This window comes from Pristiophorus japonicus, unplaced genomic scaffold (assembly GCF_044704955.1).
Source record: "Pristiophorus japonicus isolate sPriJap1 unplaced genomic scaffold, sPriJap1.hap1 HAP1_SCAFFOLD_210, whole genome shotgun sequence".
NCBI classification, from domain to species: Eukaryota; Metazoa; Chordata; class Chondrichthyes; family Pristiophoridae; genus Pristiophorus; species Pristiophorus japonicus.
The window spans coordinates 302495-320867 of NW_027251799.1; the positions used below are offsets into that span (position 1 = coordinate 302495).

At 44.7% G+C, this 18373-nt stretch overlaps 15 non-coding genes across 15 annotated transcripts; all 15 read right to left on the reverse strand.

Moving 5' to 3' along the window:
* Positions 1–909: 909 nt before the first annotated feature.
* On the reverse strand, positions 910–991 carry trnas-gcu (transfer RNA serine (anticodon GCU)). The gene has a single exon. It is a non-coding gene; the product is annotated as a tRNA-Ser (tRNA).
* Positions 992–3253: 2262 nt separating this feature from the next.
* On the reverse strand, positions 3254–3335 carry trnas-gcu (transfer RNA serine (anticodon GCU)). Its single transcript has one exon. It is a non-coding gene; the product is annotated as a tRNA-Ser (tRNA).
* A 244-nt stretch (positions 3336–3579) lies between these two features.
* On the reverse strand, positions 3580–3669 carry trnar-ucg (transfer RNA arginine (anticodon UCG)). The gene is given in 2 exon segments: positions 3580–3616; positions 3633–3669. It is a non-coding gene; the product is annotated as a tRNA-Arg (tRNA).
* A 1928-nt stretch (positions 3670–5597) lies between these two features.
* trnas-gcu (transfer RNA serine (anticodon GCU)) lies at positions 5598–5679 on the reverse strand. The gene has a single exon. It is a non-coding gene; the product is annotated as a tRNA-Ser (tRNA).
* Positions 5680–5924: 245 nt separating this feature from the next.
* Positions 5925–6013, reverse strand: trnar-ucg (transfer RNA arginine (anticodon UCG)). Its single transcript is given in 2 exon segments — positions 5925–5960; positions 5977–6013. It is a non-coding gene; the product is annotated as a tRNA-Arg (tRNA).
* Positions 6014–7910: 1897 nt separating this feature from the next.
* Positions 7911–7992, reverse strand: trnas-gcu (transfer RNA serine (anticodon GCU)). Its single transcript has one exon. It is a non-coding gene; the product is annotated as a tRNA-Ser (tRNA).
* Positions 7993–8236: 244 nt separating this feature from the next.
* trnar-ucg (transfer RNA arginine (anticodon UCG)) lies at positions 8237–8326 on the reverse strand. The gene is given in 2 exon segments: positions 8237–8273; positions 8290–8326. It is a non-coding gene; the product is annotated as a tRNA-Arg (tRNA).
* A 1928-nt stretch (positions 8327–10254) lies between these two features.
* Positions 10255–10336, reverse strand: trnas-gcu (transfer RNA serine (anticodon GCU)). The gene has a single exon. It is a non-coding gene; the product is annotated as a tRNA-Ser (tRNA).
* A 244-nt stretch (positions 10337–10580) lies between these two features.
* trnar-ucg (transfer RNA arginine (anticodon UCG)) lies at positions 10581–10670 on the reverse strand. The gene is given in 2 exon segments: positions 10581–10617; positions 10634–10670. It is a non-coding gene; the product is annotated as a tRNA-Arg (tRNA).
* Positions 10671–12598: 1928 nt separating this feature from the next.
* On the reverse strand, positions 12599–12680 carry trnas-gcu (transfer RNA serine (anticodon GCU)). The gene has a single exon. It is a non-coding gene; the product is annotated as a tRNA-Ser (tRNA).
* A 244-nt stretch (positions 12681–12924) lies between these two features.
* Positions 12925–13014, reverse strand: trnar-ucg (transfer RNA arginine (anticodon UCG)). Its single transcript is given in 2 exon segments — positions 12925–12961; positions 12978–13014. It is a non-coding gene; the product is annotated as a tRNA-Arg (tRNA).
* Positions 13015–14942: 1928 nt separating this feature from the next.
* trnas-gcu (transfer RNA serine (anticodon GCU)) lies at positions 14943–15024 on the reverse strand. Its single transcript has one exon. It is a non-coding gene; the product is annotated as a tRNA-Ser (tRNA).
* A 244-nt stretch (positions 15025–15268) lies between these two features.
* On the reverse strand, positions 15269–15358 carry trnar-ucg (transfer RNA arginine (anticodon UCG)). The gene is given in 2 exon segments: positions 15269–15305; positions 15322–15358. It is a non-coding gene; the product is annotated as a tRNA-Arg (tRNA).
* A 1928-nt stretch (positions 15359–17286) lies between these two features.
* Positions 17287–17368, reverse strand: trnas-gcu (transfer RNA serine (anticodon GCU)). Its single transcript has one exon. It is a non-coding gene; the product is annotated as a tRNA-Ser (tRNA).
* Positions 17369–17612: 244 nt separating this feature from the next.
* On the reverse strand, positions 17613–17702 carry trnar-ucg (transfer RNA arginine (anticodon UCG)). Its single transcript is given in 2 exon segments — positions 17613–17649; positions 17666–17702. It is a non-coding gene; the product is annotated as a tRNA-Arg (tRNA).
* Between the last annotated feature and the right edge of the window lie 671 nt (positions 17703–18373).

Below are 18373 nucleotides of genomic sequence, written 5' to 3' on the forward strand. Positions count from 1 at the left end.
TAGTGGGAATAGCAGAACCATTACCAGACAATGGGAGCGGTGCTTATCATCCGATACGTTGAACCTAATGTTGAGGCCAGAAGACGAGAACATGCTTACAATATAGGCTGTCACCGCCTTTTAATCAGACCAGGCAGCTTTGCCAGCCCGGATTGATTTCCTGTATGCTTTGAAGTCGGCAGCCAAGGGACGAATTCAAAAAGCAGCTTCTCTCATCTTTTCAGCTCTAGAGAACCAGGACGAACTCATATTCAGGGCAGAGGTGGAGATTGACGCTGAATGTATGCTTATCCCAATTGAGGTGAACTTATGCGTACAGACAGGAAGATATACTGATCAAGTATCGGCCGGAACCAAACAAGGCTTTCGGTTATCCAACGAGTCACAGAGCCGAGTACCTCTGAGATATTTTAACTTTACTCAGTTTGGCGGGTTTCACTTTGCTCTGGGATTTGGATGCTGAGGGAACATCGGCGTAAAATCACACGTTTTAACGTGAAATACGTCTGTTTTCTCACATGTCGAGCGGCTGTTAGAAGCGGAAATTTGAGTAAAACATGGCGGGGCTCGTCCGGGATTTGGCCCGTGACTCTCGCATTTCAAATGTGATCATTCCGAAGGGAGAATTATAACCGTGGACCAACGAGCCGCCGACAGTGAAAAGCGCAGCTCTCAGATTCTGACGGTGGTGAGAAATGATATTATGGCCCATCGTGCATGTGCTGTCTCTCAGATACCTATCTAATTAGTGCCCCTCGCCATTGTACTGCAACTGTTCTCCTTTTGACGAATATATTATTAATTTGAGACATGACATGAGGAAAGTACAGCATCCCTGTAAGTAAAAGGGGAATTTGGCGATTCGGTTCAATGTGAATGTCAAAAAGTGTTTAAGCTGCAAGCCAACGACGACGAGAATGGGATTCGAACCCATGCGTGCAGAGCACAATGGATTAGCAGTCCATCGCCTTAACCTCTCGGCCACCTCGTCTCTGCTATAAGATATCGTCAGCCATTCAATCTCCTGCTTTTTGTATCCAAACAGAAATAATGTGCAAGAAAGTCCACTTCACAGCTTGCTCTGCCCGTGCATGCAGATCGACAATGATGAAAACTTGCCATGAGATTCTTTGAGCAAACAGCCTTCCTTCACTTCAGGTGAGTGACTGGAAGAGATGGTTGGTTTCTCGGCAGAATCACAACAAAGAATATAAAATGTCTCGTAGCGAGCTAAGTTGACCGCGGCAGGACTCGAACCTGCAATCTTCTGATAACTTTGCGGTTGTCATCGAAGTCAGACGCGTTATCCATTAGGCCACGCGGCAGCTGCCAGCAACATTCATTGTGTTGTTGTATATATTGCGAGCAAATTCGGGGCAACTGCAATATCAAGAAGTGGATTTAGGAAAAGATGAGCATATTTCGAGTGAATGAACAGATGCACTGCGATCTGGGTGCGCACCGGCGCAGGCAACCCCAATGTAAATTGGAACACTATAGTTTAACAATTCGGTCATTGCAGCTGAAATCATACTCCTTCTCAAACAATACAGGATGACCCGGGTTTATGAGAAAATCCGTTTTAAAGGGAAAGATTATGAACCGGAACTGGCAACCAGCCCATTTAAACAGACACAGAATGATCCGGGATTGCAAGGTTATCCCTTTTACCCAGATGCAGAATGACCCTTGATTGACAGCAGTTCCCGTTTAAAAGAATAAAGTGAGATTTCGATCATCCCTGAAGGCAATTGTGCAGTGGGGCTCAGGACCACGCGGCGCAGAGACTGTTATTGAAGCCACAGGTGATAGACAAGGAGGGAGGGAAGGACGTAAAACCAGCCCAGTCTGAAACACACAAACAAACTAATATTCCTTAACCTCCAAAGGCAGGTTTTGAAATTTCAAATTGGAAATCCGGGACAGACAGCACATCCCTTTGAAACAGACACAGAATGATGAGGGTCTGATAGCACACCATTTTACAGAGACAGAGAATGATCTTGAACAGACAGCAAATCCCCTTAAAAGGGACACGGAAATAGAATGAATAAAAACAGATAAATATGTAAAACTCGGCAGGTCGTGCAGATTTTGTGGATAATGAATCCGGTTTCACGTTCTGTCGGATAATAATTCCGATATTTCAGGAAAAAGTTAAAGATTACAGACGTTTTCAACAAAAATAGCGCCTGGAAAAAATACGCAGCGAGAAATGTCAAATGGGAACGTTTGTGATGCAGCGGAACGAAGGAGTGATTAAATAATACATGGCACAATGGAGAAAGGCAAAGTGGGTGGTAATCGGGCAATAACGGAACAAAGGATGGTCCAGAGGAAGTGTTAGTGGGAATAGCAGAACCATTACCAGACAATGGGAGCGGTGCTTATCATCCGATACGTTGAACCTAATGTTGAGGCCAGAAGACGAGAACATGCTTACAATATAGGCTGTCACCGCCTTTTAATCAGACCAGGCAGCTTTGCCAGCCCGGATTGATTTCCTGTATGCTTTGAAGTCGGCAGCCAAGGGACGAATTCAAAAAGCAGCTTCTCTCATCTTTTCAGCTCTAGAGAACCAGGACGAACTCATATTCAGGGCAGAGGTGGAGATTGACGCTGAATGTATGCTTATCCCAATTGAGGTGAACTTATGCGTACAGACAGGAAGATATACTGATCAAGTATCGGCCGGAACCAAACAAGGCTTTCGGTTATCCAACGAGTCACAGAGCCGAGTACCTCTGAGATATTTTAACTTTACTCAGTTTGGCGGGTTTCACTTTGCTCTGGGATTTGGATGCTGAGGGAACATCGGCGTAAAATCACACGTTTTAACGTGAAATACGTCTGTTTTCTCACATGTCGAGCGGCTGTTAGAAGCGGAAATTTGAGTAAAACATGGCGGGGCTCGTCCGGGATTTGGCCCGTGACTCTCGCATTTCAAATGTGATCATTCCGAAGGGAGAATTATAACCGTGGACCAACGAGCCGCCGACAGTGAAAAGCGCAGCTCTCAGATTCTGACGGTGGTGAGAAATGATATTATGGCCCATCGTGCATGTGCTGTCTCTCAGATACCTATCTAATTAGTGCCCCTCGCCATTGTACTGCAACTGTTCTCCTTTTGACGAATATATTATTAATTTGAGACATGACATGAGGAAAGTACAGCATCCCTGTAAGTAAAAGGGGAATTTGGCGATTCGGTTCAATGTGAATGTCAAAAAGTGTTTAAGCTGCAAGCCAACGACGACGAGAATGGGATTCGAACCCATGCGTGCAGAGCACAATGGATTAGCAGTCCATCGCCTTAACCTCTCGGCCACCTCGTCTCTGCTATAAGATATCGTCAGCCATTCAATCTCCTGCTTTTTGTATCCAAACAGAAATAATGTGCAAGAAAGTCCACTTCACAGCTTGCTCTGCCCGTGCATGCAGATCGACAATGATGAAAACTTGCCATGAGATTCTTTGAGCAAACAGCCTTCCTTCACTTCAGGTGAGTGACTGGAAGAGATGGTTGGTTTCTCGGCAGAATCACAACAAAGAATATAAAATGTCTCGTAGCGAGCTAAGTTGACCGCGGCAGGACTCGAACCTGCAATCTTCTGATAACTTTGCGGTTGTCATCGAAGTCAGACGCCTTATCCATTAGGCCACGCGGCAGCTGCCAGCAACATTCATTGTGTTGTTGTATATATTGCGAGCAAATTCGGGGCAACTGCAATATCAAGAAGTGGATTTAGGAAAAGATGAGCATATTTCGAGTGAATGAACAGATGCACTGCGATCTGGGTGCGCACCGGCGCAGGCAACCCCAATGTAAATTGGAACACTATAGTTTAACAATTCGGTCATTGCAGCTGAAATCATACTCCTTCTCAAACAATACAGGATGACCCGGGTTTATGAGAAAATCCGTTTTAAAGGGAAAGATTATGAACCGGAACTGGCAACCAGCCCATTTAAACAGACACAGAATGATCCGGGATTGCAAGGTTATCCCTTTTACCCAGATGCAGAATGACCCTTGATTGACAGCAGTTCCCGTTTAAAAGAATAAAGTGAGATTTCGATCATCCCTGAAGGCAATTGTGCAGTGGGGCTCAGGACCACGCGGCGCAGAGACTGTTATTGAAGCCACAGGTGATAGACAAGGAGGGAGGGAAGGACGTAAAACCAGCCCAGTCTGAAACACACAAACAAACTAATATTCCTTAACCTCCAAAGGCAGGTTTTGAAATTTCAAATTGGAAATCCGGGACAGACAGCACATCCCTTTGAAACAGACACAGAATGATGAGGGTCTGATAGCACACCATTTTACAGAGACAGAGAATGATCTTGAACAGACAGCAAATCCCCTTAAAAGGGACACGGAAATAGAATGAATAAAAACAGATAAATATGTAAAACTCGGCAGGTCGTGCAGATTTTGTGGATAAAGAATCCGGTTTCACGTTCTGTCGGATAATAATTCCGATATTTCAGGAAAAAGTTAAAGATTACAGACGTTTTCAACAAAAATAGCGCCTGGAAAAAATACGCAGCGAGAAATGTCAAATGGGAACGTTTGTGATGCAGCGGAACGAAGGAGTGATTAAATAATACATGGCACAATGGAGAAAGGCAAAGTGGGTGGTAATCGGGCAATAACGGAACAAAGGATGGTCCAGAGGAAGTGTTAGTGGGAATAGCAGAACCATTACCAGACAATGGGAGCGGTGCTTATCATCCGATACGTTGAACCTAATGTTGAGGCCAGAAGACGAGAACATGCTTACAATATAGGCTGTCACCGCCTTTTAATCAGACCAGGCAGCTTTGCCAGCCCGGATTGATTTCCTGTATGCTTTGAATTCGGCAGCCAAGGGACGAATTCAAAAAGCAGCTTCTCTCATCTTTTCAGCTCTAGAGAACCAGGACGCACACATATTCAGGGCAGAGGTGGAGATTGACGCTGAATGTATGCTTATCCCAATTGAGGTGAACTTATGCGTACAGACAGGAAGATATACTGATCAAGTATCGGCCGGAACCAAACAAGGCTTTCGGTTATCCAACGAGTCACAGAGCCGAGTACCTCTGAGATATTTTAACTTTACTCAGTTTGGCGGGTTTCACTTTGCTCTGGGATTTGGATGCTGAGGGAACATCGGCGTAAAATCACACGTTTTAACGTGAAATACGTCTGTTTTCTCACATGTCGAGCGGCTGTTAGAAGCGGAAATTTGAGTAAAACATGGCGGGGCTCGTCCGGGATTTGGCCCGTGACTCTCGCATTTCAAATGTGATCATTCCGAAGGGACAATTATAACCGTGGACCAACGAGCCGCCGACAGTGAAAAGCGCAGCTCTCAGATTCTGACGGTGGTGAGAAATGATATTATGGCCCATCGTGCATGTGCTGTCTCTCAGATACCTATCTAATTAGTGCCCCTCGCCATTGTACTGCAACTGTTCTCCTTTTGACGAATATATTATTAATTTGAGACATGACATGAGGAAAGTACAGCATCCCTGTAAGTAAAAGGGGAATTTGGCGATTCGGTTCAATGTGAATGTCAAAAAGTGTTTAAGCTGCAAGCCAACGACGACGAGAATGGGATTCGAACCCATGCGTGCAGAGCACAATGGATTAGCAGTCCATCGCCTTAACCTCTCGGCCACCTCGTCTCTGCTATAAGATATCGTCAGCCATTCAATCTCCTGCTTTTTGTATCCAAACAGAAATAATGTGCAAGAAAGTCCACTTCACAGCTTGCTCTGCCCGTGCATGCAGATCGACAATGATGAAAACTTGCTATGAGATTCTTTGAGCAAACAGCCTTCCTTCACTTCAGGTGAGTGACTGGAAGAGATGGTTGGTTTCTCGGCAGAATCACAAGAAAGAATATAAAATGTCTCGTAGCGAGCTAAGTTGACCGCGGCAGGACTCGAACCTGCAATCTTCTGATAACTTTGCGGTTGTCATCGAAGTCAGACGCCTTATCCATTAGGCCACGCGGCCGCTGCCAGCAACATTCATTGTGTTGTTGTATATATTGCGAGCAAATTCGGGGCAACTGCAATATCAAGGAGTGGATTTGGGAAAAGATGAGCATATTTCGAGTGAATGAACAGATGCACTGCGATCTGGGTGCGCACCGGCGCAGGCAACCCCAATGTAAATTGGAACACTATAGTTTAACAATTCGGTCATTGCAGCTGAAATCATACTCCTTCTCAAACAATACAGGATGACCCGGGTTTATGAGAAAATCCGTTTTAAAGGGAAAGATTATGAACCGGAACTGACAACCAGCCCATTTAAACAGACACAGAATGATCCGGGATTGCAAGGACATCCCTTTTACCCAGATGCAGAATGACCCTTGACTGACAGCAGTTCCGGTTTAAAAGAATAAAGTGAGATTTCGATCATCCCTGAAGGCGCAGAGACTGTTATTGAAGCCACAGGTGATAGACAAGGAGGGAGGGAAGGACGTAAAACCAGCCCAGTCTGAAACACACAAACAAACTAATATTCCTTAACCTCCAAAGGCAGGTTTTGAAATTTCAAATTGGAAATCCGGGACAGACAGCACATCCCTTTGAAACAGACACAGAATGATGAGGGTCTGATAGCACACCATTTTACAGAGACAGAGAATGATCTTGAACAGACAGCAAATCCCCTTAAAAGGGACACGGAAATAGAATGAATAAAAACAGATAAATATGTAAAACTCGGCAGGTCGTGCAGATTTTGTGGAGGAAGAATCCGGTTTCACGTTCTGTCGGATAATAATTCCGATATTTCAGGAAAAAGTTAAAGATTACAGATGTTTTCAACAAAAATAGCGCCTGGAAAAAATACGCAGCGAGAAATGTCAAATGGGAACGTTTGTGATGCAGCGGAACGAAGGAGTGATTAAATAATACATGGCACAATGGAGAAAGGCAAAGTGGGTGGTAATCGGGCAATAACGTAACAAAGGATGGTCCAGAGGAAGTGTTAGTGGGAATAGCAGAACCATTAACAGACAATAGGAGCGGTGCTTATCATCCGATACGTTGAACCTAATGTTGAGGCCAGAAGACGAGAACATGCTTACAATATAGGCTGTCACCGCCTTTTAATCAGACCAGGCAGCTTTGCCAGCCCGGATTGATTTCCTGTATGCTTTGAAGTCGGCAGCCAAGGGACGAATTCAAAAAGCAGCTTCTCTCATCTTTTCAGCTCTAGAGAACCAGGTCGCACTCATATTCAGGGCAGAGGTGGAGATTGACGCTGAATGTATGCTTATCCCAATTGAGGTGAACTTATGCGTACAGACAGGAAGATATACTGATCAAGTATCGGCCGGAACCAAACAAGGCTTTCGGTTATCCAACGAGTCACAGAGCCGAGTACCTCTGAGATATTTTAACTTTACTCAGTTTGGCGGGTTTCACTTTGCTCTGGGATTTGGATGCTGAGGGAACATCGGCGTAAAATCACACGTTTTAACGTGAAATACGTCTGTTTTCTCACATGTCGAGCGGCTGTTAGAAGCGGAAATTTGAGTAAAACATGGATGGGCTCGTCCGGGATTTGGCCCGTGACTCTCGCATTTCAAATGTGATCATTCCGAAGGGATAATCATAATCGTGGACCAACGAGCCGCCGACAGTGAAAAGCGCAGCTCTCAGATTCTGACGGTGGTGAGAAATGATATTATGGCCCATCGTGCATGTGCTGTCTCTCAGATACCTATCTAATTAGTGCCCCTCGCCATTGTACTGCAACTGTTCTCCTTTTGACGAATATATTATTAATTTGAGACATGACATGAGGAAAGTACAGCATCCCTGTAAGTAAAAGGGGAATTTGGCGATTCGGTTCAATGTGAATGTCAAAAAGTGTTTAAGCTGCAAGCCAACGACGACGAGAATGGGATTCGAACCCATGCGTGCAGAGCACAATGGATTAGCAGTCCATCGCCTTAACCTCTCGGCCACCTCGTCTCTGCTATAAGATATCGTCAGCCATTCAATCTCCTGCTTTTTGTATCCAAACAGAAATAATGTGCAAGAAAGTCCACTTCACAGCTTGCTCTGCCCGTGCATGCAGATCGACAATGATGAAAACTTGCCATGAGATTCTTTGAGCAAACAGCCTTCCTTCACTTCAGGTGAGTGACTGGAAGAGATGGTTGGTTTCTCGGCAGAATCACAACAAAGAATATAAAATGTCTCGTAGCGAGCTAAGTTGACCGCGGCAGGACTCGAACCTGCAATCTTCTGATAACTTTGCGGTTGTCATCGAAGTCAGACGCCTTATCCATTAGGCCACGCGGCAGCTGCCAGCAACATTCATTGTGTTGTTGTATATATTGCGAGCAAATTCGGGGCAACTGCAATATCAAGAAGTGGATTTAGGAAAAGATGAGCATATTTCGAGTGAATGAACAGATGCACTGCGATCTGGGTGCGCACCGGCGCAGGCAACCCCAATGTAAATTGGAACACTATAGTTTAACAATTCGGTCATTGCAGCTGAAATCATACTCCTTCTCAAACAATACAGGATGACCCGGGTTTATGAGAAAATCCGTTTTAAAGGGAAAGATTATGAACCGGAACTGACAACCAGCCCATTTAAACAGACACAGAATGATCCGGGATTGCAAGGACATCCCTTTTACCCAGATGCAGAATGACCCTTGACTGACAGCAGTTCCCGTTTAAAAGAATAAAGTGAGATTTCGATCATCCCTGAAGGCAATTGTGCAGTGGGGCTCAGGACCACGCGGCGCAGAGACTGTTATTGAAGCCACAGGTGATAGACAAGGAGGGAGGGAAGGACGTAAAACCAGCCCAGTCTGAAACACACAAACAAACTAATATTCCTTAACCTCCAAAGGCAGGTTTTGAAATTTCAAATTGGAAATCCGGGACAGACAGCACATCCCTTTGAAACAGACACAGAATGATGAGGGTCTGATAGCACACCATTTTACAGAGACAGAGAATGATCTTGAACAGACAGCAAATCCCCTTAAAAGGGACACGGAAATAGAATAAATAAAAACAGATAAATATGTAAAACTCGGCAGGTCGTGCAGATTTTGTGGAGGAAGAATCCGGTTTCACGTTCTGTCGGATAATAATTCCGATATTTCAGGAAAAAGTTAAAGATTACAGATGTTTTCAACAAAGATAGCGCCTGGAAAAAATACGCAGCGAGAAATGTCAAATGGGAACGTTTGTGATGCAGCGGAACGAAGGAGTGATTAAATAATACATGGCACAATGGAGAAAGGCAAAGTGGGTGGTAATCGGGCAATAACGTAACAAAGGATGGTCCAGAGGAAGTGTTAGTGGGAATAGCAGAACCATTAACAGACAATAGGAGCGGTGCTTATCATCCGATACGTTGAACCTAATGTTGAGGCCAGAAGACGAGAACATGCTTACAATATAGGCTGTCACCGCCTTTTAATCAGACCAGGCAGCTTTGCCAGCCCGGATTGATTTCCTGTATGCTTTGAAGTCGGCAGCCAAGGGACGAATTCAAAAAGCAGCTTCTCTCATCTTTTCAGCTCTAGAGAACCAGGACGCACTCATATTCAGGGCAGAGGTGGAGATTGACGCTGAATGTATGCTTATCCCAATTGAGGTGAACTTATGCGTACAGACAGGAAGATATACTGATCAAGTATCGGCCGGAACCAAACAAGGCTTTCGGTTATCCAACGAGTCACAGAGCCGAGTACCTCTGAGATATTTTAACTTTACTCAGTTTGGCGGGTTTCACTTTGCTCTGGGATTTGGATGCTGAGGGAACATCGGCGTAAAATCACACGTTTTAACGTGAAATACGTCTGTTTTCTCACATGTCGAGCGGCTGTTAGAAGCGGAAATTTGAGTAAAACATGGAGGGGCTCGTCCGGGATTTGGCCCGTGACTCTCGCATTTCAAATGTGATCATTCCGAAGGGATAATCATAATCGTGGACCAACGAGCCGCCGACAGTGAAAAGCGCAGCTCTCAGATTCTGACGGTGGTGAGAAATGATATTATGGCCCATCGTGCATGTGCTGTCTCTCAGATACCTATCTAATTAGTGCCCCTCGCCATTGTACTGCAACTGTTCTCCTTTTGACGAATATATTATTAATTTGAGACATGACATGAGGAAAGTACAGCATCCCTGTAAGTAAAAGGGGAATTTGGCGATTCGGTTCAATGTGAATGTCAAAAAGTGTTTAAGCTGCAAGCCAACGACGACGAGAATGGGATTCGAACCCATGCGTGCAGAGCACAATGGATTAGCAGTCCATCGCCTTAACCTCTCGGCCACCTCGTCTCTGCTATAAGATATCGTCAGCCATTCAATCTCCTGCTTTTTGTATCCAAACAGAAATAATGTGCAAGAAAGTCCACTTCACAGCTTGCTCTGCCCGTGCATGCAGATCGACAATGATGAAAACTTGCCATGAGATTCTTTGAGCAAACAGCCTTCCTTCACTTCAGGTGAGTGACTGGAAGAGATGGTTGGTTTCTCGGCAGAATCACAACAAAGAATATAAAATGTCTCGTAGCGAGCTAAGTTGACCGCGGCAGGACTCGAACCTGCAATCTTCTGATAACTTTGCGGTTGTCATCGAAGTCAGACGCCTTATCCATTAGGCCACGCGGCAGCTGCCAGCAACATTCATTGTGTTGTTGTATATATTGCGAGCAAATTCGGGGCAACTGCAATATCAAGAAGTGGATTTAGGAAAAGATGAGCATATTTCGAGTGAATGAACAGATGCACTGCGATCTGGGTGCGCACCGGCGCAGGCAACCCCAATGTAAATTGGAACACTATAGTTTAACAATTCGGTCATTGCAGCTGAAATCATACTCCTTCTCAAACAATACAGGATGACCCGGGTTTATGAGAAAATCCGTTTTAAAGGGAAAGATTATGAACCGGAACTGGCAACCAGCCCATTTAAACAGACACAGAATGATCCGGGATTGCAAGGTTATCCCTTTTACCCAGATGCAGAATGACCCTTGATTGACAACAGTTCCCGTTTAAAAGAATAAAGTGAGATTTCGATCATCCCTGAAGGCAATTGTGCAGTGGGGCTCAGGACCACGCGGCGCAGAGACTGTTATTGAAGCCACAGGTGATAGACAAGGAGGGAGGGAAGGACGTAAAACCAGCCCAGTCTGAAACACACAAACAAACTAATATTCCTTAACCTCCAAAGGCAGGTTTTGAAATTTCAAATTGGAAATCCGGGACAGACAGCACATCCCTTTGAAACAGACACAGAATGATGAGGGTCTGATAGCACACCATTTTACAGAGACAGAGAATGATCTTGAACAGACAGCAAATCCCCTTAAAAGGGACACGGAAATAGAATGAATAAAAACAGATAAATATGTAAAACTCGGCAGGTCGTGCAGATTTTGTGGAGGAAGAATCCGGTTTCACGTTCTGTCGGATAATAATTCCGATATTTCAGGAAAAAGTTAAAGATTACAGATGTTTTCAACAAAAATAGCGCCTGGAAAAAATACGCAGCGAGAAATGTCAAATGGGAACGTTTGTGATGCAGCGGAACGAAGGAGTGATTAAATAATACATGGCACAATGGAGAAAGGCAAAGTGGGTGGTAATCGGGCAATAACGTAACAAAGGATGGTCCAGAGGAAGTGTTAGTGGGAATAGCAGAACCATTAACAGACAATAGGAGCGGTGCTTATCATCCGATACGTTGAACCTAATGTTGAGGCCAGAAGACGAGAACATGCTTACAATATAGGCTGTCACCGCCTTTTAATCAGACCAGGCAGCTTTGCCAGCCCGGATTGATTTCCTGTATGCTTTGAAGTCGGCAGCCAAGGGACGAATTCAAAAAGCAGCTTCTCTCATCTTTTCAGCTCTAGAGAACCAGGACGCACTCATATTCAGGGCAGAGGTGGAGATTGACGCTGAATGTATGCTTATCCCAATTGAGGTGAACTTATGCGTACAGACAGGAAGATATACTGATCAAGTATCGGCCGGAACCAAACAAGGCTTTCGGTTATCCAACGAGTCACAGAGCCGAGTACCTCTGAGATATTTTAACTTTACTCAGTTTGGCGGGTTTCACTTTGCTCTGGGATTTGGATGCTGAGGGAACATCGGCGTAAAATCACACGTTTTAACGTGAAATACGTCTGTTTTCTCACATGTCGAGCGGCTGTTAGAAGCGGAAATTTGAGTAAAACATGGAGGGGCTCGTCCGGGATTTGGCCCGTGACTCTCGCATTTCAAATGTGATCATTCCGAAGGGATAATCATAATCGTGGACCAACGAGCCGCCGACAGTGAAAAGCGCAGCTCTCAGATTCTGACGGTGGTGAGAAATGATATTATGGCCCATCGTGCATGTGCTGTCTCTCAGATACCTATCTAATTAGTGCCCCTCGCCATTGTACTGCAACTGTTCTCCTTTTGACGAATATATTATTAATTTGAGACATGACATGAGGAAAGTACAGCATCCCTGTAAGTAAAAGGGGAATTTGGCGATTCGGTTCAATGTGAATGTCAAAAAGTGTTTAAGCTGCAAGCCAACGACGACGAGAATGGGATTCGAACCCATGCGTGCAGAGCACAATGGATTAGCAGTCCATCGCCTTAACCTCTCGGCCACCTCGTCTCTGCTATAAGATATCGTCAGCCATTCAATCTCCTGATTTTTGTATCCAAACAGAAATAATGTGCAAGAAAGTCCACTTCACAGCTTGCTCTGCCCGTGCATGCAGATCGACAATGATGAAAACTTGCCATGAGATTCTTTGAGCAAACAGCCTTCCTTCACTTCAGGTGAGTGACTGGAAGAGATGGTTGGTTTCTCGGCAGAATCACAACAAAGAATATAAAATGTCTCGTAGCGAGCTAAGTTGACCGCGGCAGGACTCGAACCTGCAATCTTCTGATAACTTTGCGGTTGTCATCGAAGTCAGACGCCTTATCCATTAGGCCACGCGGCAGCTGCCAGCAACATTCATTGTGTTGTTGTATATATTGCGAGCAAATTCGGGGCAACTGCAATATCAAGAAGTGGATTTAGGAAAAGATGAGCATATTTCGAGTGAATGAACAGATGCACTGCGATCTGGGTGCGCACCGGCGCAGGCAACCCCAATGTAAATTGGAACACTATAGTTTAACAATTCGGTCATTGCAGCTGAAATCATACTCCTTCTCAAACAATACAGGATGACCCGGGTTTATGAGAAAATCCGTTTTAAAGGGAAAGATTATGAACCGGAACTGGCAACCAGCCCATTTAAACAGACACAGAATGATCCGGGATTGCAAGGTTATCCCTTTTACCCAGATGCAGAATGACCCTTGATTGACAACAGTTCCCGTTTAAAAGAATAAAGTGAGATTTCGATCATCCCTGAAGGCAATTGTGCAGTGGGGCTCAGGACCACGCGGCGCAGAGACTGTTATTGAAGCCACAGGTGATAGACAAGGAGGGAGGGAAGTACGTAAAACCAACCCAGTCTGAAACACACAAACAAACTAATATTCCTTAACCTCCAAAGGCAGGTTTTGAAATTTCAAATTGGAAATCCGGGACAGACAGCACATCCCTTTGAAACAGACACAGAATGATGAGGGTCTGATAGCACACCATTTTACAGAGACAGAGAATGATCTTGAACAGACAGCAAATCCCCTTAAAAGGGACACGGAAATAGAATGAATAAAAACAGATAAATATGTAAAACTCGGCAGGTCGTGCAGATTTTGTGGAGGAAGAATCCGGTTTCACGTTCTGTCGGATAATAATTCCGATATTTCAGGAAAAAGTTAAAGATTACATATGTTTTCAACAAAAATAGCGCCTGGAAAAAATACGCAGCGAGAAATGTCAAATGGGAACGTTTGTGATGCAGCGGAACGAAGGAGTGATTAAATAATACATGGCACAATGGAGAAAGGCAAAGTGGGTGGTAATCGGGCAATAACGTAACAAAGGATGGTCCAGAGGAAGTGTTAGTGGGAATAGCAGAACCATTAACAGACAATAGGAGCGGTGCTTATCATCCGATACGTTGAACCTAATGTTGAGGCCAGAAGACGAGAACATGCTTACAATATAGGCTGTCACCGCCTTTTAATCAGACCAGGCAGCTTTGCCAGCCCGGATTGATTTCCTGTATGCTTTGAAGTCGGCAGCCAAGGGACGAATTCAAAAAGCAGCTTCTCTCATCTTTTCAGCTCTAGAGAACCAGGACGCACTCATATTCAGGGCAGAGGTGGAGATTGACGCTGAATGTATGCTTATCCCAATTGAGGTGAACTTATGCGTACAGACAGGAAGATATACTGATCAAGTATCGGCCGGAACCAAACAAGGCTTTCGGTTATCCAACGAGTCACAGAGCCGAGTACCTCTGAGATATTTTAACTTTACTCAGTTTGGCGGGTTTCACTTTGCTCTGGGATTTGGATGCTGAGGGAACATCGGCGTAAAATCACACGTTTTAACGTGAAAAACGTCTGTTTTCTCACATGTCGAGCGGCTGTTAGAAGCGGAAATTTGAGTAAAACATGGCGGGGCTCGTCCGGGATTTGGCCCGTGACTCTCGCATTTCAAATGTGATCATTCCGAAGGGATAATCATAATCGTGGACCAACGAGCCGCCGACAGTGAAAAGCGCAGCTCTCAGATTCTGACGGTGGTGAGAAATGATATTATGGCACATCGTGCATGTGCTGTCTCTCAGATACCTATCTAATTAGAGCCCCTCGCCATTGTACTGCAACTGTTCACCTTTTGACGAATATATTATTAATTTGAGACATGACATGAGGAAAGTACAGCATCCCTGTAAGTAAAAGGGGAATTTGGCGATTCGGTTCAATGTGAATGTCAAAAAGTGTTTAAGCTGCAAGCCAACGACGACGAGAATGGGATTCGAACCCATGCGTGCAGAGCACAATGGATTAGCAGTCCATCGCCTTAACCTCTCGGCCACCTCGTCTCTGCTATAAGATATCGTCAGCCATTCAATCTCCTGCTTTTTGTATCCAAACAGAAATAATGTGCAAGAAAGTCCACTTCACAGCTTGCTCTGCCCGTGCATGCAGATCGACAATGATGAAAACTTGCCATGAGATTCTTTGAGCAAACAGCCTTCCTTCACTTCAGGTGAGTGACTGGAAGAGATGGTTGGTTTCTCGGCAGAATCACAACAAAGAATATAAAATGTCTCGTAGCGAGCTAAGTTGACCGCGGCAGGACTCGAACCTGCAATCTTCTGATAACTTTGCGGTTGTCATCGAAGTCAGACGCCTTATCCATTAGGCCACGCGGCAGCTGCCAGCAACATTCATTGTGTTGTTGTATATATTGCGAGCAAATTCGGGGCAACTGCAATATCAAGAAGTGGATTTAGGAAAAGATGAGCATATTTCGAGTGAATGAACAGATGCACTGCGATCTGGGTGCGCACCGGCGCAGGCAACCCCAATGTAAATTGGAACACTATAGTTTAACAATTCGGTCATTGCAGCTGAAATCATACTCCTTCTCAAACAATACAGGATGACCCGGGTTTATGAGAAAATCCGTTTTAAAGGGAAAGATTATGAACCGGAACTGACAACCAGCCCATTTAAACAGACACAGAATGATCCGGGATTGCAAGGACATCCCTTTTACCCAGATGCAGAATGACCCTTGATTGACAGCAGTTCCCGTTTAAAAGAATAAAGTGAGATTTCGATCATCCCTGAAGGCAATTGTGCAGTGGGGCTCAGGACCACGCGGCGCAGAGACTGTTATTGAAGCCACAGGTGATAGACAAGGAGGGAGGGAAGGACGTAAAACCAGCCCAGTCTGAAACACACAAACAAACTAATATTCCTTAACCTCCAAAGGCAGGTTTTGAAATTTCAAATTCGAAATCCGGGACAGACAGCACATCCCTTTGAAACAGACACAGAATGATGAGGGTTTGATAGCACACCATTTTACAGAGACAGAGAATGATCTTGAACAGACAGCAAATCCCCTTAAAAGGGACACGGAAATAGAATGAATAAAAACAGATAAATATGTAAAACTCGGCAGGTCGTGCAGATTTTGTGGAGGAAGAATCCGGTTTCACGTTCTGTCGGATAATAATTCCGATATTTCAGGAAAAAGTTAAAGATTACATATGTTTTCAACAAAAATAGCGCCTGGAAAAAATACGCAGCGAGAAATGTCAAATGGGAACGTTTGTGATGCAGCGGAACGAAGGAGTGATTAAATAATACATGGCACAATGGAGAAAGGCAAAGTGGGTGGTAATCGGGCAATAACGTAACAAAGGATGGTCCAGAGGAAGTGTTAGTGGGAATAGCAGAACCATTAACAGACAATAGGAGCGGTGCTTATCATCCGATACGTTGAACCTAATGTTGAGGCCAGAAGACGAGAACATGCTTACAATATAGGCTGTCACCGCCTTTTAATCAGACCAGGCAGCTTTGCCAGCCCGGATTGATTTCCTGTATGCTTTGAAGTCGGCAGCCAAGGGACGAATTCAAAAAGCAGCTTCTCTCATCTTTTCAGCTCTAGAGAACCAGGACGCACTCATATTCAGGGCAGAGGTGGAGATTGACGCTGAATGTATGCTTATCCCAATTGAGGTGAACTTATGCGTACAGACAGGAAGATATACTGATCAAGTATCGGCCGGAACCAAACAAGGCTTTCGGTTATCCAACGAGTCACAGAGCCGAGTACCTCTGAGATATTTTAACTTTACTCAGTTTGGCGGGTTTCACTTTGCTCTGGGATTTGGATGCTGAGGGAACATCGGCGTAAAATCACACGTTTTAACGTGAAAAACGTCTGTTTTCTCACATGTCGAGCGGCTGTTAGAAGCGGAAATTTGAGTAAAACATGGCGGGGCTCGTCCGGGATTTGGCCCGTGACTCTCGCATTTCAAATGTGATCATTCCGAAGGGATAATCATAATCGTGGACCAACGAGCCGCCGACAGTGAAAAGCGCAGCTCTCAGATTCTGACGGTGGTGAGAAATGATATTATGGCACATCGTGCATGTGCTGTCTCTCAGATACCTATCTAATTAGAGCCCCTCGCCATTGTACTGCAACTGTTCTCCTTTTGACGAATATATTATTAATTTGAGACATGACATGAGGAAAGTACAGCATCCCTGTAAGTAAAAGGGGAATTTGGCGATTCGGTTCAATGTGAATGTCAAAAAGTGTTTAAGCTGCAAGCCAACGACGACGAGAATGGGATTCGAACCCATGCGTGCAGAGCACAATGGATTAGCAGTCCATCGCCTTAACCTCTCGGCCACCTCGTCTCTGCTATAAGATATCGTCAGCCATTCAATCTCCTGCTTTTTGTATCCAAACAGAAATAATGTGCAAGAAAGTCCACTTCACAGCTTGCTCTGCCCGTGCATGCAGATCGACAATGATGAAAACTTGCCATGAGATTCTTTGAGCAAACAGCCTTCCTTCACTTCAGGTGAGTGACTGGAAGAGATGGTTGGTTTCTCGGCAGAATCACAACAAAGAATATAAAATGTCTCGTAGCGAGCTAAGTTGACCGCGGCAGGACTCGAACCTGCAATCTTCTGATAACTTTGCGGTTGTCATCGAAGTCAGACGCCTTATCCATTAGGCCACGCGGCAGCTGCCAGCAACATTCATTGTGTTGTTGTATATATTGCGAGCAAATTCGGGGCAACTGCAATATCAAGAAGTGGATTTAGGAAAAGATGAGCATATTTCGAGTGAATGAACAGATGCACTGCGATCTGGGTGCGCACCGGCGCAGGCAACCCCAATGTAAATTGGAACACTATAGTTTAACAATTCGGTCATTGCAGCTGAAATCATACTCCTTCTCAAACAATACAGGATGACCCGGGTTTATGAGAAAATCCGTTTTAAAGGGAAAGATTATGAACCGGAACTGACAACCAGCCCATTTAAACAGACACAGAATGATCCGGGATTGCAAGGACATCCCTTTTACCCAGATGCAGAATGACCCTTGATTGACAGCAGTTCCCGTTTAAAAGAATAAAGTGAGATTTCGATCATCCCTGAAGGCAATTGTGCAGTGGGGCTCAGGACCACGCGGCGCAGAGACTGTTATTGAAGCCACAGGTGATAGACAAGGAGGGAGGGAAGGACGTAAAACCAGCCCAGTCTGAAACACACAAACAAACTAATATTCCTTAACCTCCAAAGGCAGGTTTTGAAATTTCAAATTCGAAATCCGGGACAGACAGCACATCCCTTTGAAACAGACACAGAATGATGAGGGTTTGATAGCACACCATTTTACAGAGACAGAG